General features: G+C 46.1%; 1 protein-coding gene across 1 annotated transcript in view; it reads left to right on the top strand.

Moving 5' to 3' along the window:
• LOC114654489 (synaptopodin-2) overlaps window positions 1-26,943 on the top strand; it is a 158,211-nt gene that overhangs the window by 3,302 nt on the left and 127,966 nt on the right. The gene's annotated exons all lie outside the window — the stretch shown is intronic.

Below are 26,943 nucleotides of genomic sequence, written 5' to 3'. Positions count from 1 at the left end.
TTTTTTTATACCCCAGGCAACCCAATTTTGACCTTCATTTTCTTGCTTCCTTTACAACTCAATCATTTTTTTTATCATCTCCCCATGATGCCATGTTGGATTTCTCACCGGTGCCCGTGTCGTGTCTCACCCAGGGCTCCCCTGCTTGGTTGAGGTTCACATTCATGGTTTTTGTCTCTTTTTCTTAAAATTTTGATTCTTTGCTTTATGTGATTATCCGTGTCATTTTGAATTTTTGTTTTTTTTACATATATAAGCTGCCTGTTATGTTCCATGTGATTTGTGGGTGGTCCCCCAGGCGGCGGGCCACCTGTCAATCATACTCTATACATCTGAAGGGTCTCCCACAGTGCCTGGTGGTTCATTTCAAGTCTGCCTACTCAAGTGATGAGTTTATCTGATTTGTTAGATTTGCTGATTTTTGACCACCTGACCACAAAAATACCAGGATGGAGGATAATCTCCTGCCCGGACTGGATGCCTTAATGGAAGGACCACTGGACTGGAGACACAACCCGGTCAGAACGCCTTGTAATATTCATCCTGGGTGGGATCAGTGTGTAATGTGGACTCTGAGAACAGATCCTCCCCCCCCCAAATGGAAGGTGGCAGTGTGCCTCGAGGCTGATGCCAATCTGGAACACCCACAGGGTTGCATAGGAATTGGAGTACGGAAGTGCAACCCTGTTTGGGGGTTCTTGGGTACCGCCGAGTGGCGCTGTCAGGGGTGGACATTACTGGTTTCCACGTGACCTGGAAGTGCTCTTGATAGGCAATGTGGTGACACTTGAAGCTGTCATTGGTTTTTCCCTTGAAAAGAAGTCCACCGCCTCACATCGGGGAGTCAGGGTTGAGAGGGAGGAAGAAATGACAGAATCTTTGTATCAATTATTGATCTTTTGATGGGCGCTGGTTGGAAAGGTGCGTTGGATAAATAAATGATCTTTTATTGTTTGGCATTACTGTATCTGTGGTTTGGGGCTCAGTGGTGCCCCCTGGTGGTTACAATCTGTCCTGGGACTTGTTTGTCTTGGATTACTTTGGGTGTTACTCCTTTTTTTGCTTTGTGTGCTCTTATGAAGCTCCAGTCTTGTTTGTTACAAACAGTTTTGTGAATAAAACATCTTTTTATTTATAAACATGTTGTTTTTGCCTAATATTAGCCAGGGTTTAACTGTGACTTCCCCCTCTAGTGGGTATTTTCAGAAGTGTTTTTGGGACTTCTAGTTGATGAGAGTCTGCTGTTGCCTATGTGACATTCCCATATTTCCACAGGAGTGTGTGAATAGTGTCCCGGCTTGTGCAATTTTTCTATTTTATCCACATTTTGGATTTAAAATATCCTTGACGTGTGACTTGCTTTGTCTTATTTCGGTGTCCTGACTTTCCCTTCATTCAACGTTTTTTTTAATTTTGTTTGATATTTCTGGCTTGGCATAAGATTGGTTTGATTGGACCCCTGCTTATTTGTTAATCTTCTGATCCTTAATTTCAAATTGTTGAAATGGAACACATTTTTGGGCCTGCTCCAGCTGAAGCCAGCAAGTAGTGTTAGGGGCCTGGCTGGGTTATGGTGAGGCTGTGCTGGGCAGAGCAGTGAAGATCCTGGCCTGCTTTTTTATCTTTAGTAAAAACAGCATGCCATGACCACATCTGTATTGACCATAATGTTATTGATGTCGTCTCTGCCTAATGCAAGCCAGGGTTTGACTGTGACTTCCCTCTCTATTAGGCATTTTCAGAAGTGTTTTTGGGACTCCTAGTTGACAAGAATCAGCTGTTGCCTGGGCGACGTTCCCATAGTTCCACAGGAGTGTGTGACGTGTGTCATCATCAGAGTGTCCTGGCTTATGTGTTTTTTTTTTTTTTAATCCACATTTTGGATTTAAAAATCCTTGATGTGTGACTTGCTTTGTCTTTATTTCGGTGTCCTGACTTTCCCTTCATTCAACGTTTTTTTTAATTTTGTTTGATATTTCTGGCTTGGCATAAGATTGGTTTGATTGGACCCCTGCTTATTTGTTAATCTCCTGATCCTTAATTTCAAATTGTTGAAATGGAACAAATTTTTGGGCCTGCTCCAGCTGAAGCCAGCAAGTAGTGTTAGGGGCCTGGCTGGGTTATGGTGAGGCTGTGCTGGGCAAAGCAGTGAAGATCCTGGCCTGCTTTTTTTTTTTTTCTTTGGAGTAAACTGCATGTCATGACCACATCTGTATTGACCATAATATTATTTATGTCAAATTCGTAATAATCTATTCACAATGAAATATGAGCCAGTCAGCATAGTGAGATGGAGGATTTATGTCTTTGCAAGGCGTAGTTAATATTTTGTTATCCATACACACAAGTTATCCTTTTGCAGGGTGCTGCATTCTACCAGGTGGCTCACTGGCATGACCATCTACTTGAATGAGCTCTTCTGGGTTCAACACCACAGTGTCCTCGTCCAAGTCGAGTCTGCATGTTCCATCTGTAGTCCTCAAAGACATGCAGGTTTGGTTACTCGAGCCTTCTGACGGATTCGTTCCTACCTTGCACCCAATGCCTCACAGACTGGCACTGGCTTGTCACCACCCTGAGTTGGTATGTTGGGCACCGTGGATACCCCCGTTGCTTTATCACTGCAGTGTACAGATGCTGTCCTAAAGTCGGTGGGGCATTCTCAGAAATCACAAAGGTAAAAATGAGTTACAAAGCCCATTCTGGTTTCCTTTGAGATTAGATTTTGCTACAGGCTACTAAGGCTACAGTCATATCCTCCTCTACCACTGACCCTGATAACCGTCAAGTTCTCCTCGCCTCCATCTCTGACCTTCTATCAAACCTCGGGTGGTTTGAGTCCTACCTCTTGGGCAGATTCCACCATTTGTCCTGGCAAAGAGAAAAGTTAAGAAAGAATGGAGGTGCCCCAAGGAAGGGTGCTGGGTCCTTTCCTCTTCTCACTTCCTTAGCAGCCAGCAGCCATCCCACCTGCACTTCAGAAGAGGTCATCCACCTGAAGGTAAAGATGTTCAGGCCCAGCCAGTACTTGGATGGGAGACCCTCTAGGAAAAGCTGGGGTTGCTGCTGGAAGTCGTGTTGGTGAGACCAGCAGGGGGCGCTTACCCTGTGGGTCCCAGTGCACCACCGGGCTATTAAAATGGCTCCACCCTTCAGATGTGACATCCTGGGCATCCTTTGTAATGAATAGGGGGTATCCCAATGTCCTGGCTAAATTGCCCACCACGGCCTGGTCATTCTGGCCCCCTAATCGTCCCCTGTCTCTTGTTGGCTAATTATCTCTCATCCCTTTACCCCCTAGTAGAACATGTGTGGTAAAGCGGTGAGCGTAGTGGTACAAAAATGGCTGCCATCAATCACCCAGATGGGTGCTGCCCTGCATATTAGTGGTGGCTAAAGTGGCTCCCCACTCGCTGTATAAAGTGCCTTGAGCACCTTGAAAGGTGATATATAAATATAACGAATTATTATTCATTATTCTGGTGCCACCCCACATCTTCTAAACTCCTTCATTGCACTTGCAGGACGTCAGACCCCCAAGCTGCCACTGTCTTCTCTTTTAGTCAGTGTGGGTCTCTCCCTGTCTTTATCTCTTTCCTTGGTACCCCTTGCCCATTGCATTTCCAGGGTGTTATGCCAGTAATCCTCTGCTCCCTTTCATATTGGCATGTCAAGCTGGCATCTCTTAGGCAGGATGAGCCTTTTAGGGCTCCTAGGAACCTTCGATGCAGCAGGAATGTTTTCTGCTGGCCTTCCCCGGATCACAAGAGTACGTGACGTCCATATTCCTGGGAGCATTTAATCCTGGTGGAAAGGGAGACGACGTTACAGATGGCATCCTCTCCTACTGGGAGGTGGCATTGCCATTTTTGTAGCCCCCCTCTAATTGTGTGTGTTTGACACACCTGCATGCTCTCCAGGTCACTCTGTAATGATTTGGATGATTCTCCATTATCTGCCATCTCAGGTTGCTTGGAATCCTCTGTTAAGGACTAAGCATAAAAAGTCCTAAAAAAAAAAAAAAATCCCTCTAGAGGGGGAAGAAATACTGTTAAACCCTGGCTCAATAGAGTCAGTAAGTTATTTTCTAATCTGCTTAGTCCTTAACAGGGTTGTGGGGGTCTGCTGGAGCCCATCCCAGCTGGCATAGAACACAAGGCAGAACCAAACCTTGGACAGGGTGCCAGTCCATCACAGGGCAAACAGAAATGCACCATCCACCAAACAGGGCCAATTTTGGATCTCCAGTCCACTTAACCTGCTTGTCCTTGGACTGTGGGAGGAAACCGGACCACCCAAAGTAAACCCCTACAGACACGAGGAGAATATGCAAACTCCACACAGGGGGGACCTGAGACGTGAACCCTGGTCTGCTTAGTGCGAGGCAGCAGCAGTACCACTCTGCCACCCTGGCTTGATACAAAAAGGGGGGTAATGAAGGGTCTTTGTAAAATGAAAAGAGAGAATTTAATAAAAAGCTCCAACAAAGTAAACTCTGAGGAGCACAAAGGCACCGAATGCAAACGAGAGGCAAACGATGTTGAAGTACGCAATCCAGGAAGGTTGGCTGGGAGTATGCACTGAAACAACGCATTGCCACACCCACCACACGACGAACTAACTCAGGACCCCCAATTAGGACCCAAGTGAAGTTACAAAATGGAACGAGATCTCTAAGAAATCACAAAAGGCACACCATAAACTCAAGTAAGCTCAGCTCAGCACACCACAAGCACATTCACAATGAACCGCAGGGGACTGGGAGCAGCGTCTAGAGGGTGAAGGGCAAGTGGAGACCACCCACAAAATGCATTCTTCAACATAACGCAAGTAAAGAATTTGTCATTTTAACATCGATAAATGAATGAAGTGGACCTAAAAGAGGAATGCTGACTGAAATACAGGGGGGCGCAGGGAAACGGGAAATTTTCAATTGACGTTCAATGCACAAATAAACACATATTAACAAATATACATTTAATGAGGAAACGTATTCTGCAGGATATGCAGTTAATGATGGCAATCAAAATTCATTCAATATTTATTTTATGTCTTGAAGATGACATCATGAAGATGTCGTCCACTTCTCTGTACACATTCTGACAGCCCGTTGTGGAAATTCTGCATCGCTTGACGTCACATGTCAAAAGGAGTGCCAGCGATGTCCTCTTCAATCCTCCTTTTTTTGTTCAGCAATGGCTTGGCTTTTAAGATGTCCCCACAGACTGTGAGATCTGGAGACCTCGGAGGTTGTGGAATGTCACCATTGCGTGAAATGACGCGCCTTCCAAACAATCGTTGAATCGCTGCCATCAAATTTTCTGGCAGTATGCCAAGTGGCTCCACCTGGGGACTTCTTTTTTTAAGGCCAAACACGTTTTTTCGAAATTATGCACCCGTGTTGTAGTCGCATGAGCAGACGGGACACGACCGTGACGTCCTAACTGGTAATGATGCCGAAATTCAGTCCCACTATCGCCAATCTCATCAAAGGCTTTCACAGCGAATGCTTGTTACGCACCACTCCATTAGAACTAATGGCAAGGGGTTCTAAACGAGCTCACATGGGTCCCAGACGCTCCAGGGTCGCCAACACCTAGTTCCGAAATTTCCCATTTCCCTGCGCCACCCTGTATAACCTCCTCTGCCAACGTCTTGATGATACGCAGCCCTAGTCCTAACCCTGACCTCTTCATTTGTTTCACTTGTCCAGCCATTGTGGTGGCTGACTGTCTTCTCTGTGTGATGTTTGGGGGCTTCTCGCTGTTTGCAGGCCCCCATGTGGTCACTCCCTTCACTTATACCAGTTAATAGCTCTGAGCAGAAGGTTTCAGGAAGGGGGGGGTTACAGCTTAACTTTTCTATGAGGTGCAGGAGTCTGGCCGAGCGTCTCCTTCTGAGTCGTGGTGTGAGCTGGTCATCTGAGACCACCGTCTGGGTCCTTCAGTGAAGTTCTGTTAGGTGGTCAGAGTCCCTGAGGTAGCTGGAGATCTAAAGCCCTCCAGGCCTTCTATTTCTCAGCCACCGATGGACGCTGCTGATCACCGTGAAGGGTTTGCTTTAATGGAGATGCCGTGACAGGTGTGAACTTTTGTGATTCATGGTGTATGTTGGGTGGGGAGGCGACTCGTCTGCTGAAAGGTGTTTGAATAATGGCTGAGCGGTGAATACTCGGACGATGCTGTGCTGGGATTTCCAAATACGGTCAGTGCAGTCTGCTACTTGGGCCTGATGGCTGGCTGCCACATCATCATCTGATAAAGATTACTGTGTACTGGTAAATGGAAAAGGACCCCACAATAACCCCCCCCCCCCCCACCACTACCACCACCACCACATGATCCTAGAGGGGGGATATAGAAATAGAGTGCTGATTAGAAATGACAAAAAACATGAAGGCGGAACCAGTAAGGAGAACACAAAGCACCAGAACAACATGAGACAAGCAGGAGATGAGACCTGGTATTTGAACCCCAGTCTACTAGGTAGCTCCCTTTCCCAGTATGACTCTCGCCGGCCATCTTTTTCAATCTTTCATGGCCAGGGCTTTCTTAATAAGCCCTTGTCACCGTTCTCCTCCTGACCCTAAATCCAGAAGGACCCCTGACCGTAAGGTGCCACCAAATTTCCGCCTGGAGTCAATACCTGAGAAGCTCTTAGGAGGAGGAGCTTATTAGAGCCAGACTGGTTGGTCAGCCTACAACTGGCCCCCACTAACGCCCCACCCCCTCCCAATATGCCATACCAGCCTCTTGTGTCTCTGCACCATTAAAGGGTGAGGTTTCTTAAAATGGACATCTTTGTGCCCAACCGTTCACATGGAGGTCTTGTGCCTTTGAGCAGCCTCTACCCTTATTAGTCCATCCCTTTTGCTTTGGTCTCCTCTTGAAAGCCCACCATGTTGCCACCCTTTGAATAGCAAGTGAAGCACGTCTACAGTCTGATGGGTCGCCTGTCCTTTAGTGTCCTGTGACAATCTGTTCAGCTTTCTGGCCAGGCTGGCGCTCTCTCTTTTTCTCTCTCTGTCTCTGGTGCCACCCTGCATCCCCCAAACATTGCCGTTGCACCTACAGAGCGTCAGGCTCCAAGCTGCCACTGCCAACAAGCCAACATGATCTCTTTCCATCAGTACGAGTCTCTCTCTCTCCCTGTCTCTTAAATTGGTGCCCTCGCCCACAGCATTTGCAGGGCAATGTGCCTGCTTATCCTGTCGCGTGTAATGTGAGTCACACACTCTGTACAGTTTGGACTTGTGACTTTCCTTATTGCACAAAAGTGCATCAAGCTTTCAGTCGGCCTCTGCTTCCTTACCCTGGTATGCCAACCTGCCCTCTTTGAGCCAGTGTCAGTTACACCTCTCTTTCATGCACTGGTACCCTTGCCCATTGCATTTAAGTGATGTTGTGTCCTCAGATATTCCTTGGCTCTTTGAACTGTCATGCAAACGTTTACCCGTCTCTACCTTAATCAGAGCCTCCCTTTGCTTTGAAGAAAAGCCACTGGCATGTAATGATCAGTAGATGGGTTGCCCCTTGAAAGCCCTCCATGCCCTCCTCTCTTTTTAATTTAACCTTAACACCTTGAAAGCCCTCCATGTCACCTCTCTTTATTACAATCTCTTGGACTGCCTGGGGCACTCTCCCTGGCATCCTTCCTCATTGCCACTCTGTCTCTATCTTTCTCTCATACACTGGCGCCCATTACACTTTCAGGGCATCATGTCCCCAGTCAGCCCATGTGTTCCACCCTGACATGTAAAGATAATGTTCCCTCACTTTTGGGAATCTGTTTTTCTCATACACTGGCACCCTCACCTTCAAGGTCTTCATGTCCTAAAGTACCCACTGCCCTCTCACACTGTCATGCCAACTTGACCGTTTTACCTATGTGGAGCCCCTCTGTCTGTCTTGCTCTGGTGCCCTTACCCATTTCACTTGCAGGGCATTGTGCCCTCAAGCATTTCCTGCTTTCTCCTACTGGCATGCCAACCTGACCTCATTATGCCAGTGTCAGTATCCACACTAATTAGAGTTTCCTTTTGCGTTGGAGGAACAGCACCTGGCACCTAGTGGTCAGTAGATGGGTTGCTCCTTGACGGCTCTGTCTGATCAATATCTTCAACTTCCTGCTGAGTTGCCTACCATCTTGTGCCAGGTGGCAGTCCCCTTAGCCTTCTTTTCTTGCTGCTCTCTTTTTAGAGACTCCATATGAGACTCCAAGGTCGTCATGCTAATCAGCCTCTGCCTCTTCACACTGGCATGCCAACTTGATCACTTTGAGCCTTTTCTGTTTTTTCAACCGGTGCCAGTCTCCACTGCTCTTGCAGACTATCATGCACCCAGTCACCCTCTGCCTCCTCACAATGTCATGCCAGCTTTGTCTGTTTCAGTCAGTGTAAGTCTCTCTCTTTCTGCCTCTTGTAAGTGCCATGGGTAAGGGCACCAGTATAAGAGATCATGACCATGTCCGGCCCCTCCTTTTCACACTGGCATGTTAAGCTGATGTCTCATATCTATTGTGAGCTCTTTCTCTGTGGCATGAACTGGTGCCCTTACCCATTGCACTTACAGGGCATTGTGCCTTCTCAAACTGGCATGTCGATATAATGTCTATTAGCTAGTGTGAGCCACGCTCTCCATCTCTTTTAGACTTGTGACTTTCCTTATTGTACCAAATGGCATCATGCTTTCAATTGGCCTCTGTTTCCTTACCTTGGCATGCCAACCTGCTCTCTTTGAGCTTGTGTGAGTTACCCTCTCCTTCATGTATCCGTGCCCTTCCCCACTGCACTTGCAGGGCATCATGTCCACAGTCAGCCCTTTCCTTTCACACTGGCACATGAAGTTTCTTAACCTGTGTGAGTTTCTCTTTTTCACTGTCTTTCTCACATATGCTGGTGCCATAGCCTATTGCACTTGCTGGGCATTGTGCCACCAATTAGCTTCTGCCTTCCCAAATTGGCATGTCGAGATGATGTCTCCTAGCAAGTGTGAGTCACTCTCTCCATCTCTTTTGGACTTTTGACCCTCCTTATTGTACTTCAAGGGCATCATGCCTCCAATCAGCCTTTGCCTCCTTACATTGGTATGCCAGCCTGCTTTCTTTGAGCCAGTGTTAGCTACCCTTTCTTTCTTGTGCCAGTGCCTCTCCCCATTGCACTTGTGGGTCATTTGTGCCCCCATTCAGCCCTTTGCCTTCACAAATTAGCAAGCCAATGTCAATATGAGTTTTTCTCTCTCTCTCCCTCTCTCTCACAGTGGTGCCCAGCCTCATGGCACTTGCATCGCATTTTGTCCACGGTCAGCCCTTTCCTTTCATACTGGCATGTCATGTTGACGTCTTTTAGACAACGTGTGTCTTTCTCGTTGTCTTTCTCTGTCTGTCTCACATACACTGGTGCCATTGCCCATTGCGTTTGCTAGCCATCGTGCCCCGAAACAGTCCTTTGCTTCTCACACTGGCATGGCAGGTTGAATTTTTTCTCCCAGTGTGTCTCTCTCTTTTTCTCACATACGCTGGTGCCATGGCCTATTGCACTTGCAGGGCATTTATGCCACCAATTAACCCAACCCCCCCCCACATCTCCCATGTACTGGTGCCCTTGTCCATTGCACTTGCAGGGCATTGTGCCCCCAGTCTGCCTCTGCGTTCTCACACTGGCATGTCAAGTTGATGCGTCATAGCCGGTGTGAGTTCCCCTTCTCTGTCTCTTTTGGACGGGTGACCCTCCATATTGCACCTCAACAGCACGATGCCTCCCAGCAGCCTCTGCCTCTTTACCTTGACATGCCAGCCTCCTCTGTTTGAGCCCGTGTACGCTTCTCTCTCTCTTTTTTGCACCAATGCCATCCCCTATTGCACTTGCGGGCCATTTTGCCCCCAGTCATCCTCTGTCTTTTTTCACATTGGCATGCCAGCCTGGTCTCTTTGTTTTGTCTCATTCTCATGGAGACTTTACCCTGCCCTGTGCCACTATGGTGGCACCCTCAGAAGCCACTTGCCAGCCATGCATCCCTTCACAATACCTGCTATGACTCCACGGACTCCAGCCACTTGGCACATAAGGCTCTCAAACCTGGCGGAGTGCTACGGCTTTCGCTCAGTTGATGAATTTGCACATAACCTAATGAGCCCACATTGTGCCGGGGGGCGGGCACATTTTTCTTTTTTTTTGCCCTCGTCTCAAGCTGGCGAGTGTCACGTGACACGTGTGTGCAGTTTGTTTAGAAGACTTAATGCACTTGACTGCTGGATGACCCCTTGGCTGCTGTGAGCCTTCCATTTAGGCCTTCCAAAAATGCTCTCCCACCTCAAACTGTCGCCCGAATTGCGACGGGGGGGCCGACAGTATTTGTACACTCATTTTTGATGATTTATATTCTTCTTAATGGACTCACACTAAGTTAGTGTCCTGGAATGTGTGGCTGTAATGTTCCCCGGTAACGCTCCGAGGGCTGTTGATCGCTTACGATGAAATCTCCGCCAGATCTCGATGGCGATGACTGCTTAGGGCATCCTGTTGGTTGAACCCTCCTTCAAAAAGTCTCAGGTCACAGCTCCGATTGCTGTCACACAGTGCTGCTCTCTTCTTTAGGCCTTTCTACCATGCCACACTTTATATGGCAGTGTCGCCCCCCCCCTTTAGTTGTGGGGAAATCCTGCCACCAAACACCAAGATGAGGCAGAGCCCCCCTAACATCTGACGCCTACTGTTCTCAAGCCGATGTCACATTACATGACCTTGGGTGTGTCACAATTGCCGAGTGATCGTGTCGCCGGGCCGTGTCGGCTTAAATGACCGAAGATCGCTGCACTTGTTACATTTGGCGACCGTCTTCTGAGCTTATCGTCCCCTTTTCTAGTAGCCAATAGTGTGCCGCCTGACAGAGCCGGTGCTGTACGAAGGGTTAACCAGTATGGTGGGTTTTCGGCCCCCCCATTCCATTATGAAATGTAAAACGTGAGGCATCGGACACACCAGCTTCTCTCCTGCTTGTGACAAGTGACACTTGCGTTCCTTGTTCCTCGTCACCACATCATAACACCTATTGTACTGCGAGATGAGCATTCATTGGCTGTTGGCTCTCATGCACACAGAGCCCGCCCTTCGACTAAAGACCAAATGAAACCTCTTTGATTTTGTCGGAGCAAGTCATGGACTAAGCGGGGTGACAGCGTTGGGTTGGTCGTGTCACATGACTGGCCTTCACGGTAGCCCACCACTGAGTCTTAGGGCCGCTTGTGGACGTTTGTTGTGTACTTTATGTAAATTTGGAGGATTCCACCAGGTGGCAGTGTGAAATGCTGTTGTGAGAGGGGCAAAAAAGTGAATGCAACAGCAAGATGGTATGTGAGACCCTCAAATGTATCGTGTCATTACGATGGGGAATATGTGACGCTTGTATTGACTGTGTGAGAAATGGAGGAAGAAAAGCACCGCGAATCTGTTTGTATGGCAGCATTGAAGTTTGGTGATTTGCTTAACCACCTCGGACCATTCGTCAAACATCTTCGATCCTGTTAGAGCTGCGATGTGTCCTGCCGTCACACTGCGTTCTCTTGCAACAGCTGAATCCTCACTTCTGTTCTCGGACATTTTTGGCTTTGCACAGACATATCTGTCTCGAATCTGCTTCCATTTCATTTTGCACACATCTACTTTCAAAGAGCTGGCGATTTGGAGTGTCTGTCACTATGAGGATGTCGATAGTAAAGAACAATGCCGATGTCACCTACCAAAACTTGAACACACAGGCCACCCACGGTTTTGCTGGTGCTGCAACTCGCTCACGCATCACATTAATTTCTGACGACGTGGTCCGAAGACGTGACAAAAGAGGGCCGGGAACGCGGGGCAGCCATGATAGGTGCACATAAGCATTCAGAGTGTCAAGTATATCCCGACCATTACTTCAAAACTGCTGGAAGAGTCGTTGAATGGAACATGGCTTTTAAATGCTAAAAAGGCTTCGGCCTACACAGGCACAAAAGGGGCAATAAAACAATTCTTAATATTTCTGTAGCCAAAAATGAACAAAAAGGGAGAGAAAAACCATAAAACCTCTGGCACAATTCTTAATAATCTTCCAGTTTCAGACGGCAATTTCACCAACACGTTCAACGTCAGTAAAACGTCGGTCGTCTGTGTTGTTTTTATTTTTTGTTCCTTCCGGCTTTCAAGATTGCCAAGTAGGCACCTGTGTTCTTTATCATTTAAACCAAAATCAAACGTCTTTATTGTAACCCTAACCTTAATTTAGCTTACTGAATCCTTGATCTTGGTATTTGACATTTGGTTCTCATTTTGGATTTGATTCCTAGTTTTGACTCCAAAACTCTGACTCTCCTGATCATTTTTTCATTTTTCTTTTCAGTACGAGGGGGCAATGGCCTGGAGGCCCTGGAACTGCAGGGTGAACCTTAAGGTCCCTGTTATCTCTGGGCAGCCTCATTTATAAAGCTTCTGTTTGCACAAAAAGTGGCTCGAAGTTTGTGCGTGTGTGTGTGTGCGCAACGTCCAGTGCAAAAGTCGAGAGTTATAAAAGAGAACTTGACAGGTGGACATGCGTAGGTTTAGTCTACGGCTGCTTTGACCCACTCATTATGGAGAAACTGGGAAATGGCGACACCCTTGGTGATGTGGGGAACTGCAGCCAAACCAACAAACATATTGATCCACCTGTGGTGGGCTGGTGCCCATCCTGGGATTTGTTTCCTGCCTTGCGTCCTGTGTTGGCTGGGATTGGCTCCAGCAGACCCCCGTGACCTTGTGTTAGGATATAGCAGGTTGGATAATGGATGGATGGATATTTATCCATGTAAATGATGAATGTAACTCACTGACTTTATTTTAGTTCCCTTTTAAGAGGGCCAATGCTGCGTATTTTGCACCAAAGAACTTTTTTGTTTTTTTGTCGTTGGTTTATATCGACTACCTTTTGTCACTTGATTGTGAACTGACCGACAGGTCAGGAATATGTCCGCCAGCCATTAACTGACCAGCGAGGTGCTACATACAATTTTGTATGGTGTGGGTGCACAGACCGAGAACAGCCGGGCCCGGGTTCTCCTGATGTAATTGCAGCACTTTACTGCACTCGTGTTGCAATAAGGGCACCTACTGACGACGCTGCTTTTTTAACCATGAGTAGTGACGTTCAATTAAGGCACAAGTCGTCCAAGAATGTGACTACCAAACGTTGGCCTGCGTCAACCCGTGATTAATTCAGTTTGAGGCAAAGTACCTTTGACAGGCGTGAGGGTGCTCTGCGTGGTGGGGGGGCTTGTTGGCGAGGTAACAGGCTGAACCCTCAGTGTTTCACGCGGCCTGTACTACTCATTGTACCAGCAATGACGTCATTCGCTACACATGCCATGTGACAGTGGCTACCCGCTCAGATAATGGGTTCTTATGCTTTTCCTGGATCGTAGAAGAGAGGTGCTATAATGTCGCACGTGATTTTGCACTCTCAGTTGCGGAGAGCAGCTGGATACTTTTGGATGCAGGTGGTGGGGTCTCGATGTGTCGGGTGGGATGGGCTACTCTACTAGCCAATGAGTTTAGATAAATATCTTATATATAATTTGCCAGCCTACTCACTCACTCACTCACTCACGTCTGTCCGAAGCCGAATGTGCATTCGCCTTCTGCGCAGCTGCCCGAAAAACCTTACGAGACCGACATTGTGGCAGGCAGAGGATTTATGGCCGCGAAAATTCAAAGAGAAAGGCGACTTCGACCGATATCTAACCCCAACATCGCGGGAGGTGGCGGATTTACGGCCGCAAAAATTCAAAGAGAAAGGCGACTTCGATTAAAGCTCTAGAGGCCTGAAAGGTGATTTCGACTACAGCTCGAGGCCTAATTATGCATTCATTCAATACACATATATCAGGTTTGTGGTGCTTATACTTATTACTATTCCATATTGTACTGGAACATTCATCATTCAATATTATACTATAGGCCTGGAAATTCATCAGCTAACAGTACAAGCCTGTACAGTAATGAGTAAAGCGGACTACAATCATTACAAAACAACTTCTTCATTACTTATCATTTGTTCTTCATACACTGCTGACACAAACTCGTGCCCGTTTCATCTTACGTTTTTGAAACGGGCTCTTTGTCTAGTTTAAGCATAGTTGGCAGGATAGGTAAATAGATATTTTAGTGTAGTTGGCAGGATAGATAGATAGAGCTTTATTTGTCCCCAAGGGGAAATATGGCCGTTTATAGAAGTACTTTAAATAAATAAATGCATCAATAGGTACAATATATATTTGCCTCGGGTGCTAACGTCTGAGGTTCAATCCTCACAAGGAGAAGCAAAGGTGTGGACACCTGATGAGCCCCAATTGGGGTAAAATGTGTGTTATGTACTCTTTGTATTTGGCAGGTACTGTATCACATGTCCATGACCTGCTTCACGCAACCGATAGGACATGGCGGATGTCTGCCAACTGGCCAACCAACCACATTTATGAAACTTTCTTGTGGATTTGAGTGTGAAAATATATGCACACCAAAAAAAAAAAAAAAAAAAAAAAAAAAAAAACAGGATAATGCATACATTAAAAAAAGATTAATAAAACATGGCATGTGCACATTTCTAGTCAATTTATTGTTTAGAAATCACACTCACCTGTAGTGTGTGTATGTGGACGCTCCACGAATGCCACGCTGAAACATCCATATAGGGAGCATGCAGATCAACCTTATCCACGTCCTTTAATGGTGGAAGTGATGTGTTTCACATCTTCTACGACTCTGTGATGGCCAGTCTGTGGTGTGCTGGCCTGCTAACGTCACTTCAAGAGAGGACCACCGAATCAACAAGCTAATTAAAAAGGGCAGGCTCAGTTATGGGGGTGGAGGGGGGCACTCTGGACCTGACAGAGGTCGTAGTGAAGCAGAGAATGAAGACAAAACTGGGTGCCATTATGAACAGCGCTGCACATCCTCTCACTGACACACCAACACTGAGGACTTTCAGTCAACGAATCCTTCAGCAGAAGTGGGTCAAGAAACACAATGGGGGGCTCTCTTCATGCCAAAAGGCAATACGTCTGCTTAGTGCCTCACTGGGTCTGCCAAATCAGGAGCTTCCTTTTTTTTAATTTTCTTAATTTTTAGTCATTCTGGTATGTGTTCTGACCATAGTGTGTGTGTGAGATAGATAGATAGATGTGAAAGGCACTATATGAATGATAGATACACACACACAGTATATATCTTATACAGTCATATGAAAATGTTTGGGATCCCCTGTTAATTCTTTGAATTTTTTGTTTCTCATTGGCTGAGCTTTCAAAGTAGCAACTTCCTGTTAATATCTGACATGCCTTATGGAGACAGTAGGATTTCAGTAGTGACATTAAGTTTATGGGATTAACAGAAAATATGCAATATGCATCATAACAAAATTAGACAGGTGTGTAGATTTGGACACCCCAACAGAGATATGACATCAATACTTAGTTGAGCCTCCTTTTGTAAATCTAACACCTCTAGACGCTGTCCTCCTATAGCGTGTGATGAGTGTCTGATTCTGGATGGAGGTATTGTTCACCATTCTTCATACAAAATCTCTCCAGTTCAGTTCAATTTGATGGACAGCCTGCTACCTGGTAGGTAACCAGTTAATAATCAGATTGTGATCAATGAAAAAAAATTGGGGGAGGTAACGCTTTGGCCAGGCTTGCTCCTCTGGTCCTTCCAGCTTGGAGTGAGTTTTCTGTTTCCTCGGAGGTGGAGCCCTTACCCCGACACTACCTCTCACTTCCAGATCCAGACAGACAGACAGACACACTTCCACGTATAGATGTTTATATACAGTCATATGATAAAGTTTGTGAGCCCCTCTCAGCCTGCATAATAATTGACTCTCCTTTCAACAATAAAGAACGCAGTGGTCTGTCTTTCATTTCCTAGGAACATCTGAGTACTGCGGTGTTTTCCGAACAAAGATTTTTAGTGACGCAGTATTTAGTTGTGTGAAATTAAATCAAATGTGAAAAACTGGCTGTGCACAAATGTGGGTCCCCTTGTCATTGTGCTGATTTGAATGCCTGTCACTGCTCAATGCTGATTACTTGGTGTGATGAGCTCGTTAAGCCTTCATAGACAGGTGTGTCCCATCATGAGATATAAAGGTATTTAAGGTGGTCAATTACAAGGTGGGCTTCCTTCCCTTTGACAGCATGGGATCCTCAAAGCAACTCTCCAAAGATCTGAAAACAAAGATTGTTGAGTCTCCTGGTTTAGGTGAAGGCTACAAAAAGCCATCTCAGAGGTTTAAACTGTCAGTTTCTGTAACTGTAAGGAATGGAATCAGGAAATGGAAGGCCACAGGCACAGTTGCTGTTAAACCCAGCAGGTCTGGCAGGCCAAGAAAAATACAGGAGCGGCATATGAGCAGGATTGTGAGAATGGTGACAGACAACCCACAGATCACCTCCAAAGACCTGCAAGAACATCTGGCTGCAGATGGTGTATCTGTACATCGTTCTACAATGCAGCGCAATTTTCACAAAGAACATCTGTATGGCAGGGTGATGATAAAGAAGCCCTTTCTGCACTCACGCCACAAACAGAGTCGCTTGTTGTATGCCAATGCTCATGTAGACAAGCCAGATTCATTCTGGAACAAAGTGCTTTGGACTGATGAGACAAAAATGGAGTTATTTGGTCAGAACAAAAATCGCTTTGCATGGCGGAAGAAGAACACCGCATTCCAAGAGAAACACCTGCTACCTACTGTCAAATTTGGTGGAGGTTCCATCATGCTGTGGGGCTGTGTGGCTAGTTCAGAGACTGGGACCCTTGTTAAAGTCAAGGATCAGATGAATTCAACCCAATATCAATAAATTCTTCAGGATAATGTTCAAGCATCCGTCACAAAGTTGAAGTTACGCAGGGGTTGGATATTCCAACAAGACAATGACCCAAAACACAGTTGGAAATCTACAAAGGCATTCATGCAGAGGGAGAAGTAGAATGTTCTGGAATGGCCGTCACAGTCCCCTGACTTGAATATCATCGAAAATCTATAGGATGATTTGAAGCAGGCTGTCCATCAAATTGAACTGAACTGGAGAGATTTTGGATGAAGAATGGTGAACAATACCTCCATCCAGAATCGGACACTCATCAGAGGCTATAGGAGGACAGCGTCTAGAGGTGTTAGATTTACAAAAGGAGGCTCAACTAAGTATTGATGTCATATCTGGGTTGGGGTGCCGACATTTATGCACCTCTCTAATTTTGTTATGATGCATATTGCATATTTTCTGTTAATCCAATAAACTTAATGTCACTGCTGAAATCCTACTGTGTCCATAAGGCATGTCAGATATTAACAGGAAGTTGCTACTTTGAAAGCTCAGCCAATGAGAAACGAAAAATTCAAAGAATTAAGAGGGGATCCCAAACATTTTCATATGAGTGTATAAGATATATACTGTGTGTGTGTATCTATCATTCATATAGTGCCTTTCACATCTATCTATCTATCTATCTATCTATCTATCTATCTATCTATCTATCTATCTATCTATCTCACACACACACTATGGTCAGAACACATAACAGAATGACTAAAAATTAAGAAAATTAAAAAAAAGGAAGCTCCTGATTTGGCAGACCCAGTGAGGCACTAAGCAGACGTATTGCCTTTTTGTATGAAGGAGCCCCCCGTTGTGTTTCTTGACCCACTTCTGCTGAAGGATTCGTTGGCTGAAAGTCCTCAGTGTTGGTGTGTCAGTGAGAGGATGTGCAGCGCTGTTCATAATGGCACCCAGTTTTGTCTTCATTCTCTGCTTCACTACGACCTCCGTCAGGTCCAGAGTGCCCCCCCCCCCCCCCCCCCCCCATAACTGAGCCTGCCCTTATGATTAGCTTGTTGATTCGGTGGTCCTCTCTTGAAGTGACGTTAGCAGGCCAGCACACAACAGACTGGCCATCACAGAGTCGTAGAAGATGTGAAACACATCACTTCCACCATTAAAGGACGTGGATAAGGTTGATCTGCATGCTCCCTATATGGATGTTTCAGCGTGGCATTCGTGGAGCGTCCACATACACACACTACAGGTGAGTGTGATTTCTAAACAATAAATTGACTAGAAATGTGCACATGCCATGTTTTATTAATCTTTTTTTAATGTATGCATTATCCTGCTTTTTTTTTTTTTTTTGGTGTGCATACAGTATATTTTCACACTCAAATCCACAAGAAAGTTTCACAAATGAGGCCCTTGGACTTTTGAAGGAGAGTTGGAGCCGTGTTTCTTCATAATGATCACTTCCTAGGTATGGAGGAAGAGGGGATGAGGCTTCTAAACCAAAAAACTACCCTAACTGTGAAACATGGCGGTGTTTGGGACAGCAGACCACTAATCATATTGTAGGGGGTAAAGGGACAGGCAATGGCATCATGAGGAAGGAGGAATAGAAATCCTGATGGAAACACCTCAAGACATCGGTCGGAAATTTCAAACTCGGTCGATTCCACTGAGGACCCCCACCTGATCCCTCACCCCTTAGTCTGGGAAAGGGTAATAGATAACTTGGGGGGCTCCCAACCCAAGCCTGTCTCAGTCGGGGGGTGTTCAGTTAAACGGGTAAACTGACCATTTGTCAGGAGCAAAAGAAAAATCATTGAAAACCCACAATTTATTTTTAATTCCTGGAGTGGCTTTGCTTTATTAACCGTAAGCGACGGCCGGCGTGCTGCGTATCTGTGTGGCCTCTCACTTTCTTTAGGCCTCCCCGACGCTGGCTTCATTTCAGCCATAAATATCCTGTGTAAACATGTGTGCCATGGGAAATGGGATGTCTTTGGCATGGAGGTCTGAAATGATGACTTGACTTAAATGCACAGCATGTGCTCTTCACCCACAAATCAATCTTCATCTTCAAGGAATTCAGGGCTTCACCCAAGCAGGAGACGGGTTTTTCTTTTTAAACGTTGGGACTGAATAGTGAGGATGAGAAATAAAATTGAATCTGATCATTTCTTGGAGAAATCAAGTAACAAATCTTCTGATAGAACGGCCAAATATGGAGAGCAAACAACATAAAAGCGACATTTATTTCTAGAGCACGTTGTCACAAGATGAAGAAAGAAACGTTTCTGAAAAACAAAAATAAGATTTAGCAATGCTAAGTAAGGAAACAGTAAGGGACGGTAATAAAACATTTCTTTTGAACATTAAGACAATCTGGACGAGAGCAGACCATTCAGCCCACCAAAGCTCACCAGTCCAATCCACTTCATTCTTCTAAAGTAACATTAAGTTGAGTTCTGAAAGCTCCTAAAGTCCAAGTATTAGATAGATACTATGAAAGGCACTATATATCTATGTATTATATAGTGCCTTTCACATCTATCTATCTAGTATATAGTGGCTTTCACATATCTATCTATCAAATAGTGCCTTTCATATCTATCTGACTATGGTGACCCCTAGGTGGTGTATCAACACCATAAACCCCAGACACAACGGAGTCTCGTGTTCATGTCCAGCACTTTTATTTACAATAATATGTACCTTTTACAGGCTTCCTTCATTTAGTGTCATAGAAGCTCTCGCTCAACACAGTCCAGCCCGATAATACCATCAGTCACTCCCTTTGCTCCTTCCGTTTTCCTCCACTTCTCCCAATGGAGTGTTGTCCTTCTCCTGTCCCGAGTCCAACCCTGAGCCGAGTGGTGGACTCTCTATTAACTCCAGACCTGTGAGTACTTCCAGTGCTTCTAGCCTCCAGGATGCATTTCCAGGTCAGGCAGGACCACAACGCTCCTTGTATTATTACTGTTTGAGAGTAGCCCTGCAATCAGCCCAGTTGCTCTTCTCTGGACTTTCTCTTGTGCTGCTATGTCCATTTTGTAGCCCTGAGACCAAAACTGCACCAAGTACTCCAGTGTGTATATAAAGCTTCAGCAGACCCTCCTGTGACTTGTACTCCACACATCAAGGCGCTATATAACCTGACATTCTGTTTGCCTTCTTAATGACTTCTGAACACTGTCTGGACGTCAATAGCTTAGAGTCCACTACGACTCCGAAATCCTTCTCTTAAGGAGGACTCTCGATTTTCAGACCTCTCATTGTGTATTCAAACCTCACATTTTTAGCTCCCACATGTAACACTTTACATTTAAAGATAAACTCCCTTGACTTGTACTCCACACATCAAGGCGCTATATTACGTAACATTCCATTGGAATTTTTGATCACTTGTGTGCTCTGCCTACACACAGACAGTGACCAGTCCACTATGACTCCCAGGTCCTTCTCAATGGAGACCAAAACTGCACACAGGACTCCAGATGAGGCCTCACCAGTGTGTTATAAAGCTTGAGCAGAACCTCCTGTGACTTGTACTGCACACATCAAGGCGCTATATAACCTGACATTCTGTTAGCGTTCTTAATGGCTTCTGAAGACTGACTGGCAGTTGACCGTCCATTATGACTCCTAAATCCTTCTCATAAGGTGGACTTTTGATTTTCAGACCTCTCATTGTGTGTTCAGACCTCACATGTTTTCTTCCTACATGTAACACTTTACATTTACTAACATTAATCTGTTAAAACTTACAACTCCTTCAAGCTTTCCTCATCACTCATTCCCTGTAGCCCTGGAGTCAGCCTAGTTGCTTTTCTCTGGACCTTTTCTTTAATGGAGACCAAAACTGCACCCAGGACTCCAGATGAGGCCTCACCAGTGTGTTTATAAAGCTTGAGCAGAACCTCCTGTGACTTGTACTCCACACGTCAAGGCGCTATATAACCTGACATTCTGTTAGCCTTCTTAATGGCTTCTGAACACTGTCTGGCAGTTGATGGTGTCTAGTCCACTATGACTCCTAAGTTCTTCTCATATGGATGGACTGTTGATTTTCAAACCTCCCATTGTGTATTCCAGCTTAACATTTTTACCTCCTTCATGTAGCACTTTACATTACTTAAAGGTTCACTCCTTGACTTGTACTCTACACATCAAGGCGCTATATAACTGGACATTCTGTTAACCTTCTTAATGGTGTGGACCGCCGGGGCGTGTACAGCCACCCTAGCCCGACCCAGACAGGCAGAGACACGAGTGCAGCACACAGCACAGTACACACCAACACCAACAGTCCATGACTCACAGTCCTTTCTTCTCTTCGTCTCTCTCTCTGTCCTTCCCACTCCACTCCTCCTTCACAAGCTTTGTCCTTCTTTCTCCCGACTCTGGCTCTCTGAATGGAGTGAGGCGGCTCCTTTTTAGCTGGTCCTGGGAGTGTTCCAGGTGGCTCATCACCAGGTGTGGTGAAAGCCCAATGTCAGGCTCTCTAGCTCCCCCTGGTGGCCCCCACGGAACCCAACAGGGCAGTGCCAAACTCTATCTCCCAGCATGCCCTGTGGGAATCTGTGGTGCCACAGCCGCCCAGGAAGTCCCGAGGGAGGTAGTGCCTTGAAGATGCCCTCTCCCCTTCCAGCCGGGTAATGGCCATGGCTGCCCATCACAGTGGCTTCTGAACACTGCCTGGTGTTATATATTGAGATAAGTGTAATAATATTTGGGGAGTATTCCTAGACAGCAGCAGGGGGGTGCTGCAGTGGGGTTTGGAAGTATCTTTATACAAGTTGTTGTGGAGAACCCGAAGTAAAAAGTCTACTGTGCGGTTAACATAATTTCTGGCCTCAGTGTCTGTAATTGAATGTCTGCCCATCATCAGCTTCAAATTACCAGACATAATATCTGGCAGTTAATCGTGTCGAGTCCACTACGACTCCTAAATCCTTCCCCTGATGGAGTACTATCGATTTTCAGACCCCCCCCATAGTGTGTCCAAATCTGACGTTTCTAATTCCTACACGTAATTCTTTCCATTTTACTGACATTACATTTCATGTGCCCGAGCCAGTCTGCTGTCCAAGTCCCTCTGCGATGATTCAACTGATTCTCGATGATCTGCCAGCCCACCTCACTGGGTTCAAAGGTCTCGTTTTCTCGTGTCGGGTAGTGAGGTGTAAAACGATTCTTTTCAGCGACTCGATTTCATTTTTGTTCAGTTCACCAAAATGATTGGAATCTTTGAATTGCTGATTCCTTCAACGAGCTTCTACTCCAGTTTCAAATCTTGACTTGCATCCTAGCAGTGTAACAACTTGAACCACCAAACAATATCAAAAGCCAGCAACAAACTAATGTTTCACGCATAATAGTCAAGTATACAAATTTATTGCCCAGATGTCGAAAGAAACCCAAAACGCGAGTGCTGACCTCTTTACTGACTAAATTAAACTAATTTGAGTTCGAGTGTAACCCGCACACGGTAAAGAGAACGGGACGGCGGTGTGCGCCTGTGGTGCATCTGTAGTGCGCCCTTAGCGTCTGCTGCAGTCACAATGGACGCCACCAGACGTGGTGTTCACGTCATAACTGTACGTTTTTATAAATGTACTGTTGAGGGTAGAAGTTTTCGTTCACCTCGGGTGAATTCTCTCAAACTCCCTTTTATAACCTATTCGTAGATTTTATACTGTCATAAGAATGAGTCCTAGACATCATAAAAGTTTGGGGCAGCCACCTGTGTATTGTTCTTCTGGCTGCAAAAGTTGATTTGAAATACCGTATATGCTCCTATAAACGCCGCGTCTCTTATTGTCGCCGGTCACTAATAAGCGCCGGGCTTCAGAGGGGACGCGGCCAAATAGTAGCCGGTCTCTAACAGTAGCCGGGTCTTTGATATTTACCTACAAGCGTACATTGTAAGCGTCTGTGTCTTTATAGACGTGTGTAATACATGTGCATGTCGGCATGTTGTACATATAAGAAATACGGATAAACCGGTTTCTAAAACTGCTTCATTTTCGTGCCGGGTTGACCAAAATATGGTCGTCAGACCCAGGACGTATGGTGCATCCAGAAAGTATTCCCAGCGCTTCATCACTTTGTCCACATTTTGTTATGTTACAGCCTTATTCCAAAATGGATTCAATTCATTTTTTTCCTCAGAATTCTACGCACAACACCCCATAATGACAACGTGAAAAAAGTTTACTTGAGGTTTTTGCAAATTTATTAAAAATAAAAAACCTGAGACATCCCATGTCCATAAGTATTCACAGCCTTTGCTCAATACATTGTCGATGCCCCTTTGGCAGCAATTCCAGCCTCAAGTCTTGTTGAATATGATGCCACAAGCTTGGCACACCTATCCTTGGCCAGTTTGGCCCATTCCTCTTTGCAGCACCTCTCAAGCTCCATCAGGTTGGATGGGAAGCGTCGGTGCACAGCCATTTTAAGATCTCTCCTGAGATGTTCAATCGGATTCAAGTCTGGGCTCTGGCTGGGCCACTCAAGGGCATTCACAGAGTTGTCCTGAAGCCACTCCTTTGATATCTTGGCTGTGTGCTTAGGGTCGTTGTCCTGCTGAAAGATGAACCGTCGCCCCAGTCTGAGGTCAAGAGCGCTCTGGAGCAGGTTTTCATCCAGGATGTCTCTGTACATTGCTGCAGTCATCTTTCCCTTTATCCTGACTAGTCTCCCAGTCCCCACAGCATGATGCTGCCACCACCATGCTTCACTGTAGGGATGGTATTGGCCTGGTGATGAGCGGTGCCTGGTTTCCTCCAAACGTGACGCCTGGCATTCACACCAAAGAGTTCAATCTTTGTCTCATCAGACCAGAGAATTTTCTTTCTCATGGTCTGAGAGTCCTTCAGGTGCCTTTTGGCAAACTCCAGGCGGGCTGCCATGTGCCTTTTACTAAGCAGTGGCTTCCGTCTGGCCACTCTACCATACAGGCCTGATTGGTGGATTGCTGCAGAGATGGTTGTCCTTCTGGAAGGTTCTCCTCTCTCCACAGAGGACCTCTGGAGCTCTGACAGAGTGACCATCGGGTTCTTGGTCACCTCCCTGACTAAGGCCCTTCTCTCCCGATCGCTCAGTTTAGATGGCCGGCCAGCTCTAGGAAGAGTCCTGGTGGTTTCGAACTTCTTCCACTTACGGATGATGGAGGCCACTGTGCTCATTGGGACCTTCAAAGAAGCGGAAATGTTTCTGTAACCTTCCTCAGATTTGTGCCTCGAGACAATCCTGTCTCTGAGGTCTACAGACAATTCCTTTGACTTCATGCTTGGTTTGTGCTCTGACATGAACTGTCAACTGTGGGACCTTCTATAGACAGGTGTGTGCCTTTCCAAATCAGGTCCAGTCAACTGAATTTACCACAGGTGGACTCCAATGAAGCTGCAGAAACATCTCAAGGATGATCAGGGGAAACAGGAGGCACCTGAGCTCAATTTGGAGCTTCATGACAAAGGCTGTGAATACTTATGTACATGTGCTTTCTCAATTTTTTTTATTTTTAATAAATTTGCAAAAATCTCAAGTAAACTTTTTTCACGTTGTCATTATGGGGTGTTGTGTGTAGAATTCTGAGGAAAAAAATGAATTGAATCCATTTTGGAATAAGGCTGTAACATAACAAAATGTGGAAAAAGTGATGAAGCGCTGGGAATACTTTCCGGATGCACTGTATTTACTTATTTTGGACCTGCGAGGCATTGGATTACGAAATCTACCCTTTGGTCAGAGAGGGGAGTAACAAGGAAAGACCTGCCGTCTTCGCATCCGCTAAAATGGAATTTTCCTGTCGTTGTGGATTCGGACGACGAATAGCAGCGAAAGGTACAGAAAGACATTGCCATTTATCTTTAACAGCCTTATGCAGCATGTGAAATTCAAATAAAGCAGCTGTTTGTAATATTAGCCGATATTTTTGTGTACCTACCTGTACCGATACGCGCGAAAAAAATATTTTGTTAATAATGGCCAGTCTCTAATAGCAGCCGGTCTCTATTAAGCACCAGGAGCCGAAGCTAGTTTTGCAAATAAACGGCGGGGGCCTCTATTGGAGCATATACGGTAAGCACGATGTGCATAGAACAGAGTCCAAAACCGAACTGACTGGCCTGGAGACAAAATGGCCATTTTAATCAAGAGTAGGGGAAGTGATATCACTGGCACCGGAACCGGAGGTGACATCATCGTTTGGCGCCTGAACCGGAAGTGACATCATCGCAGCCGGAAGTGACATCATCGTTGGCACTGGAAATGATGTCATCAGTGGTGCCGGAATCAAGCGGGATTTCCTGGGAATGGCCTGCAAGAGACTGAAAGAGACGGTCTGCACACTCCACCGCTCCCTGGTCTGGCGTAGAATTACTGCTGTTTAGGCCCTTTAGCCGTTTCCCATGAGCACGTGTGTGACGATACTAACAAGCTATACATCTACAATATCATGTAAGAAGTCGACTTTGTGCAGAGCCAAAGTCATTTTTTTTTTCCCACCGATGTTCCCAGACCTCCGCGTATTTCACTTTTTCTTGATCGGTTTTACAACTCCAATGACTCACTTTGTTCATATTTGGTCGCACTTCCTTTAAATTGTTTCACTTGTGCCGAACGTTTTGCGTCTTACGATACGTCGCTGGAGTTTTGGCCCGTTGTTCCAGACAGGACTGGTGTCACTGGGACAGGCCCGTAGGCCTCCTTTGCTCCCACTCGCTTCTTCAGTTCAATCGGATTGAGGTCAGGGCTCAATCTCTGGACTTTGTTGTCCTTGAGCCATTTTGTCCCAACGTCTTGAGGTCTGCTTGGGGTTCCTCTCCACTTGTGACTGATCTTTGACTTCCTGGCTGAGCTCTTGAGATGTTGCTGCTGCTGCCGTGTCTCTCCGTCATTTTCCTTCCTCACGATGCCATCTGTTGTGTGACGGTCACCAGTCCCTCCTGCCGCCCCCACAATATGACACTCCCTCCCCCATGCTAGATATTTCACATAGTGTTCTTTGGCTGGCAATGTGACGGTTGCGGGTCGGCTCCTTGCTCCCTCTTCCATAATGGGAGCCTCTTGAACCCGACACCATCAGTACCGTCACCGAGATGAGCTTGGCAGATGAGGACAAAACACACCTGAAGCAAGAGGATGGTGAAAAGTGCAAGTGCATTTAATATAAAAAATCCACAAAGCAAGGGTCCCAAAGTGCAGTGCCCCAAAAAGTTATCCATTAATCCATTATAAAAAGTGTTCACGTGGAGGTTGAAAATCAATAAATAGAAAACTCAGTTAAAAACGAGGTTAGACCAACGCAGTGCAGGGAACTTATTACAAATCTGCACGCCCTGGTGCCTTCTATTAAAACTGACGCCTCTCCAGCTTACCCGATTTGGACCACACAGCCCTGACAGACGTCAACCAGCAGGTGCGGACACCCATCTCATCCCATGGCGTCCGCAGGCAACCACCGAGCATAACGCTCCCCCCCGAACCGCTGCCACCTCAAAGGCTTCTCTGGGTGAGAGTACCACCAGAGCGTAATGGTCACTGACCCACAGCCCCCCCAAGGGTGATGGCCACTCGATCCTCCTTGGGGTTCCTCTCCCATCCACCTGCTTCCGCTCTTGACGACCGCCACTTTTTTGTGACAAACGAGTCACGTGGGTCCCCTCTGCTCCTCTCAGCCCCCTATTGTGCCTCACCTCTCTCGTCAAACTCCATTCCCTTATTATCAGCTTTATGTGTTCATTAAAATGACTTTGAAACCACAAATATGCGAAAAAATGGCATGTGATATACCAGTCGCCATAACTTGATGTCTGGTTATGCAAGACGTCGAGCTCTTTGGGGTGCTGATCTATTTTTCTTGTCCCTGTAGACCCACAAATTAATCAATCGATCAGTCAGTCAGTCATTTTCCAACCCGCTATATCCTAACACAGGGTCACGGGGGTCTGCTGGAGCCAATCCCAGCCAGCACAGGGCGCAAGGCAGGAACAAATCCTGGGCAGGGCGCCAGCTCACCGCAGGGCACACACACCAGGGAAAATTTAGGATCACCAATGCACCTAACCTGCATGTCTTTGGAGTGTGGGAGGAAAC

Source organism: Erpetoichthys calabaricus, chromosome 7, assembly GCF_900747795.2.
Source record: "Erpetoichthys calabaricus chromosome 7, fErpCal1.3, whole genome shotgun sequence".
NCBI lineage: Eukaryota > Metazoa > Chordata > Cladistia > Polypteriformes > Polypteridae > Erpetoichthys > Erpetoichthys calabaricus.
The sequence above is the reverse complement of the archived record's forward strand: the minus strand, read 5'-3'. Positions and strand labels throughout refer to the sequence as shown.